The sequence below is a fragment of the Podarcis filfolensis genome (assembly GCF_964270895.1).
Source record: "Podarcis filfolensis genome assembly, chromosome: 7".
Taxonomy (NCBI): Eukaryota; Metazoa; Chordata; class Lepidosauria; order Squamata; family Lacertidae; genus Podarcis; species Podarcis filfolensis.
In genome coordinates, this window is record NC_139603.1 from 35,382,770 (window position 1) to 35,389,974 (window position 7,205).

General features: G+C 36.0%; 1 protein-coding gene across 13 annotated transcripts in view; it reads right to left on the reverse strand.

Annotated features, from left to right (window-relative positions):
* Positions 1-7,205, reverse strand: part of ATP9B (ATPase phospholipid transporting 9B (putative)) — a 115,063-nt gene that overhangs the window by 39,912 nt on the left and 67,946 nt on the right. The window lies entirely within an intron of this gene.

Consider the following 7,205-nt stretch of genomic DNA (forward strand, 5'->3'; position numbering starts at 1 on the left):
AGGGTACTTCAGAAATGTTTTCCCAAGAGTGGCATAGATGTTACACTCCCCACGGTAAATTCTGTGTAACCATAGCCCTCTTTGGTGATTGTTTGCTCCTGAATATGTCGTCGAAGGTGCAAGGATTGGGACCATGCTGGATGGCCCCTGTCTGCAACATCACATGCACTTCTCCTAACGTCTGTGTTCACAGCACAAATATCTGTAAGGATGGGCCATTTGTGCATCATTGTATACATGGAGGTTCCACCTACAACTAGAACTTGGACAGTTAGGATCCCAGATCCTGAGGAAACCTTGGCGCGTAGAACCATATGTGTGAAGGCACCTTCCCTGCAGATGTTCATTTTTATGGAAGTATACTAGGGAAAGAACACATGACATCTGGAGCTGGTTTGGCCATCAACCCGCATGGAGGGCGGTGGCTGAAGAATCTGGAAAGTACCAGGTCAGGGAAGACTTCTGTAAACCATGAAAAAGTGCCAACCGTGTGACAAGTCTTTCAATTTGCAACTCATGAAGAAAACCAACTGCTTTTAGCTAGTGCTGTATGTACTGCATGATATTAGGAAGATAACATTTTGTGGCAACTAATTCAAATTTTGTAATCAGAAAGACCAAATTGCCTTTATTTATTCTAATTATGCATGTTTGCATGAGGTGCTCCTTACACAATTTAATACATAGATTTTGCTATTCTGGTTCTATTGGTACTAGGAGGGGGGAGACAGAGAAAAATGCAGAGCACTGAAACATTGTTCCTGAATACTGGATATCTTATTCCATCTCCCTCAACACTAATTCTTCTGAGATTTCAAACTTTGCTTGTACACTTTCAAACATTTTGGCTAACACAAAATAATGACATTTTAAAACTATTTTTAAGGGTAATCGGCAAAACAACACTGCCAACATGGGTTGCCATACGTCCTGATTTTCCTCAGACATTTTGCCAGGACACTGCTTCCAACTGCAGTATTCAGGGTAGGTCTGGGAAATTCTGGACGTATGGCAACCCTATGTTTATTCCTATTAGTATTTTAATATTTTTTAAATGAACAATGAAAAAAATAATAGGAAATTGAATTCTGTGTTTTAGCTGCATTTTTTAATTTTCACAATTGCACAACTATGGTTTTAGCCTTCTGATAAAGTAGTTTCTACCCATATATTTTGGGCATTGTTACGTTGTTGTTTTAAAACTGTTTTATTAGATTGTTATGTTGTATAATTATATGGTTGCAAGCAACCAGCCCTGGGACCTTATGGTGAAGTACAGGTAAGAAATCTCTTAAACAAACATTTACTCAGAGCATAAGAACTAAGGTGAACCTAGACAGCATGGAAGGCTCTCAGTTTCTGGATTTAATTTGTAACTGGGCAGGCCTCCTCTTCTACGGCTGTTGTTCCCCTGAAAGCAGTCTGAAACTATCATAGGAGATAGTTCCCTACTCACTGTCACACTGAAGCTCTCAGCCTTTGCTTCAGCTACCCCTATTCATCCCAAAGGCATGCATCAAAGTGTGACAGATGTAAATCTAAAAGGCAAAAAAGTTGTTTTTTGATGTTGTTTTCAGATATGGCCAAGGCCATAGAACTCAATAAAAGAAAATGAGCACTAAATGAAGGTAAAATTTTCCCCTACACACCGGTATTAGTTTAAATCTTTGCTTTAGAAAGCATTTGAATTTAAACCTTATTGAATTCAAAGATAAAAATGAAAAGAAAAAAGACTACAGTAATTAAAAATTGCTCCACAGTCCTTTACCATTTATATTTCAAATACCTCCATTTCAAAATCAAAGGTTCATATTGGTACAAGGAGCCCTTCAGACCAGTGTAATACTTTGATTGGCTCTTCTAGATGACACTATGGCGACAGCTGGCTAATTATCTCTGAGGGAAATATTCCTGATAAGAAAACTCTTTAGCTCCCGTCAGAGAGACAAACACGGTACAATACTTCAAGAGGAAAAACAATTTGTTTAAGAATTATATTTAAAATACTTTTGGAAAATTCCAACATTCTTGCTTGTCTGTGGGCTGTTCCTTCCCTTGAGAACTAGGCAGCTGAAGACCACAGTGGCTGATTTATCAGCTGCATTTAAAAAGCAGCACAACGAGGACAAATATCTTGCAATTTCCGCTGCTTCAACTACTACATAGTTTATGCTTGAATTATTGAGAAAAATAGGTTTCTGGATTAAAATGAAGAAAAATTAAGCCAGGGAAGTAGAGCATGTTTCAAAGCCCAGATCTTTTTGCATTGACAAAGGCAGTCTAAGTTTCAGGCCTCGCTGAGGATCAGATGAAGTCATTATTCATTCAGTCAGGGAAAAAAGACTCAATTACCTCAACCTAAAGATGCTATCAATGAATGCAAAGTGCATATTTTACTCTATTCATCCAAATCCCATTAAAAAGTGAAAGGAATGATTTAATCTGGCCTTCTAGAGTTGGTCTTTTTTTTGTAATAAAATAAAGAATCACTGTCTTGCAATATGCATAACCAGTACCTCACACTTTTCTTGCTGCATCATAGCACTGAAAGACTGTAAAAGCCAAGACAAAACCTGACAGAAATGAATACAAAGTTTCCTTTGAGAAATGGCATTTATGGGCCCAAACATTATACATAGCCCACTGGATACACATATGTAGATAACCAAAAGGATAAAAACTTTCCTAATTGATGAAGACAGATTTGGATGCTAGCTTAGGGTCTATTCAATAGGCTTAAACAACTTTTAAAACAAACTGCAAAAAGTTTGAGAGGTAAACACTTTTTCAACTGCTCCAGCAAATTTGTCTTTTCGGCTAAAGTGATTGGCTATGCATGGTAACTTTTCTCCCATGGTCATATGTCTATCGCATTACCTTATCATTTTTATGTACACACAAAAAAACCTGTGCTCTAATACATGTTAAAAGGGAAAAATAAATGTAAAACTTGTAAGCTGTTTATCTCCATGTCTTGTGTTGTCTTTCTAAAGAGAAGGAATTCATCTTTTTATGACTAAAAACCTGTTATCCTATTTAAAATTACCATAAACAACATAAAAGACTTCATTCGTAAATAGATTTAAATTTTATTCTGAGTATTCTTAATAGTTATTACAATTTTCAATGCCTATAGAACAATTTTCCTTATCAAAATATTTTGTTTTGTTTCAAACAACTGTGATGACAAAGTCGTATATGCCACTAGAAATTTTAATCTCCCAGGGAAAATTTGTACATAATGTTGAAGACAACCACAATAGTTTTGCAAAGGGGCTGTTCCGGGATAATGAACGCAATAATTGCCTGTATAATCTAAAATGCTACTAATGGCAACAATCACATATCCATTTAGCTTCTCTTTAATTTATGTAGCAAGTTTTAAATAGCTAATCGTTCTCAGCCAAATAATGGTTTATACCAACAATAAAGGGTAAGTATGGCATTGTCCTGCTTAAACAAGAAAATATCAGTTGTCTTATTTGTTTAATTTTCAAATCACTGAATGACTAAGGGTTCTAATCTCTGAAATGTAGTGCTATTGTGATATGTCACTGAAAAACAGCACAAAATAAAATAATTACTTGTTTTTGTGCGCAATAAAGAGGAACATGCAAAGCATTTAAAATGAAAGTATACTGCAATAAAACAGCATTATAAAGAAAATTTTATTAACATTCCTAATAACTGTTTAAAAGTAGAATAAAAACTATCATAAGTCGTTTTTTAAATGGATAGCTTTAACAATGCAACTTTTGCAATGTAATACTTTTTGACAGGCAACCATTTTTAATTACAACATGATTCTCAAAATCCAACACCACTACAGTGTCCCGAGTGCTTTGAGGAGAGAAGCTAGGCAGCCTTATTCACTAAGTACTTAAAAGGTCAGCAGGAGATCCAAAGAATGTTAGTGCCATTCCACCCTAATACAAGAACTAAAGGAGTAATCCGCCTACTCTCATTTGAGATTCTGATTAATAACATGCAGCGACTCTCAACCATATTTGCATTGTAACATCCAAGGATAGTTTGATTATTAAAACTGAATTAAGCATAAATGATGCTTATGAATGCTTTACTTTTCAAAGTTAATACTCAACAGAAGCCAACATACAATGCAGTTGACCAGACAAATGGTTAGACACTGGTTTTCTAGTTTCCATTTGATCTCATTTTCAATTTTAAATATTATAGATTATACAAGTCTGGTGTTCAATTAGAGAAAAAGTATCTATAGAATAATAAGTTTTAATGATGTTTGCATAGTGTATAGTATAGTGCAACAGAAAAACTGTAAGTGATCTGCAAATATGTTTTACAATAACCTAATTGCATGAAAAATATTTCTCTTTTTTGATTGCCAGTTTTAATTTGTGCATCTTCAAATTATTACAATTTTGAAGTCTAAAACTCTGATTCCTGTCAGATCAACTGACAAAGTTTATTGATTAATCTGACAGCTCTCATACAAAACAAAGTCTTCTACTGATCGGGTAGTAAAATCTGCAAAAAACTAACATTAAGATTATAATGCTAATTAACAAAATGAATGACAATTACTTCTTTGTGCATCTCTTCTATTTAACTCTTCTCACTTCATGCTTGGTTGATACAAAACAATATGTAAATTTACGCACAACACCTCATGTACAGTCCAAAAGCTCTGTCTGTCTTTTGATGAGTAAATTCAAAAGCAAAGGAAAAGACCTAAAATAAGAATTCCATGGGGGGAAAATCTATTTGTCATTGTCTGTATTTTGCCCAAGGCTTCACAATTATTTAATCGCAAGGGAAAGCAATAACTGAGCATGGGAATGCTTCCCAAAGAAGTAAAAAGCTGTTGCAAGTCTTCTAATATTTGTACAGGATAACAATTGACTGCACATGGAAGGTAAAATTTTAATAATTTCGCATTTGATTTCAAAAAGCTAACAATGCAGAAGAACCTGAATGTGAAAAACAACAACTAATAACAACTTTGGCACTGGGAACTGAAATTTAAGTAAATTGTTCAAATAATCATCTTCTAGGAAACATTTTAAAACATCTCTAATCAACAATTATAGTTCAGTTTAATTACCAAATGGACACTGCAGTAGTATTTTGTCTATCTTGAACTAAGTCTAAGTTGCATAGTACTAACATTTAAATAATATGAGATATTTGGTTTGTAAGGAAATGTTGCATTTATCTATGTACAGACTCTAAAGAACAGCTTTTTGGGGAAGTACAAACACATGGTTTTAGTATGGCACCATTACTTTGGATGACATATATTAAAATACACTGAAGGCATGCAAAGATCTATTGGCAGCAATTATGTGAAATATGTATCTTCACAATTCTGACTGCCAGATAGTTTCACAAACAAATGTTTTAAAATACTTTGCAAGAGTAACAAAATGTCAAGATCCAACTTCACAGCAGCAGCTGCCATTTCTTAAATTTCTTGCAAATTATTTTGTTTTCTGTATTAAAATGTAAAATTTTATCATGTCATAAAACTGTAGTGCCATTTATAGGTAATGTTGTTAATGATACAAACAGGCATAGCCCAATTCAGACAGCAGAGGGCACTCAAGAACGATGTTAACTAGTTTAAACTGCAAAGTCTCTCGTAAAGCGAGCAACTTTTTCTTCCATTTGGATTCTTCACAACCACAGCCCAAGGGAAATATCACTATCTGAAATGTTTTACAGTACACTTTGTTATTCAAGAGAACTGTTGTCAAACTGTAATATATTGCTATGTATACATGTAGAGACAAGACAGATTTGTGGATATGGTTTTGACATGTGCAATACCTTCTTTTTCTGTGTGTAATATATCTTCTCTTGCCATTTGCCCTTCACAGTCTCAAATACTTCCCCATATATTCACATATATGCACATTCACACAGATGCACACTCAAAAAATATTCACTCCTCACATAACTACTGCCTACTCCTCTCAGCTCCATATCTGCATCAGCACACAGCCTGACTGTTCCTATACTTTGTACAGTGGTACCTCTGGTTGCGAACAGGATCCGTTCTGGAGCCCCATTCACAACCTGAAAGGAACGCAACACATGTTTGTGCACATCGTGATTCGCCGCTTCTGCGCATGACATCATCTTGCGCATCTGCGCGTGCGACGAAACCCGGAAGTAACCCTTTCCAGTACTTCTGGGTTGCCACGGGACACAACCTGAAAAGACGTAACCTGAACCAAACGTAACAAGAGGTATGACTGTATATATATATTTTTAAAAAACAAGCAATTGAAATGTTCCTTAACATTCCATAACATGTTGAGTCAACATGTCATTTAAGCAGCTGATGCCAGAATTCCCACAGAAAACAGCAGTAGGTGTTCCAAAGTTAGTTTCCTTCTTGTGTTGAGTTTATCTTCTTTTTTGTGGGGAAATGGCAGAACTATTCCAGCCAAGTAACCTTCTTGAGCTTTTTCTGTTCTCTTGTTTGGAAACTGCCGTTACACGCAAGTGGGGCTTAACTTTCAAGAACAGCTGTAAGTTATTTCTCTGAAGTACAACACTGCAAATCTAACTTCTATAAGATAGAACTTTGCAAAGCAAAACACGGTAGGTAGGTTTAGGAGTGCAAAGACTGTCTATTAGTAGTTTAGCAAAATTCTGAACAAAAAGGCTCCCTGCCCCTCACCACAATCCAGCTGCCAAGATGATGTGTAAAGGGGGAAAACCAAGAGTATATTTGTGTGTGAGAGGACTATGTGCTCAGTTCTGGGACTGAAAACAAATTCCTGAGCTAAGCATGTGCTCAGAGGACCCATTCCTTAATTCTAGGAGTATGTTGTCACCCATTTCCATTCCAGCTACTATTTTGCACCTGACTGGTTGGTGGACCTCAGGGTTCTAGTAAAAAAACATCCTGCAAGGCAGAAGTCTGTATGCCCAGAGTCTAGAAAGCAAGTATTCTGCAATATATTTCAAAGGAAGAAAAATTATTAGGTATTCACCAATACAGCACCACAAATAAGTTTCAGAAATCTAAATAAAGACTATCCCATTCTCAAGGCCTATCCACACACTAGTCTGGCCAAGAAACAGAGGAAGAGGAGGAGGAGGAGGAGTTGTTGTTTGGATTTGATATCCCACTTTATCACTATCCTGAGGAGTCTGAAAGCGGCCAACAATCTCCTTTCCCTTCCTCCCCAGAACCAGGGCCAGAGCAATGCAGA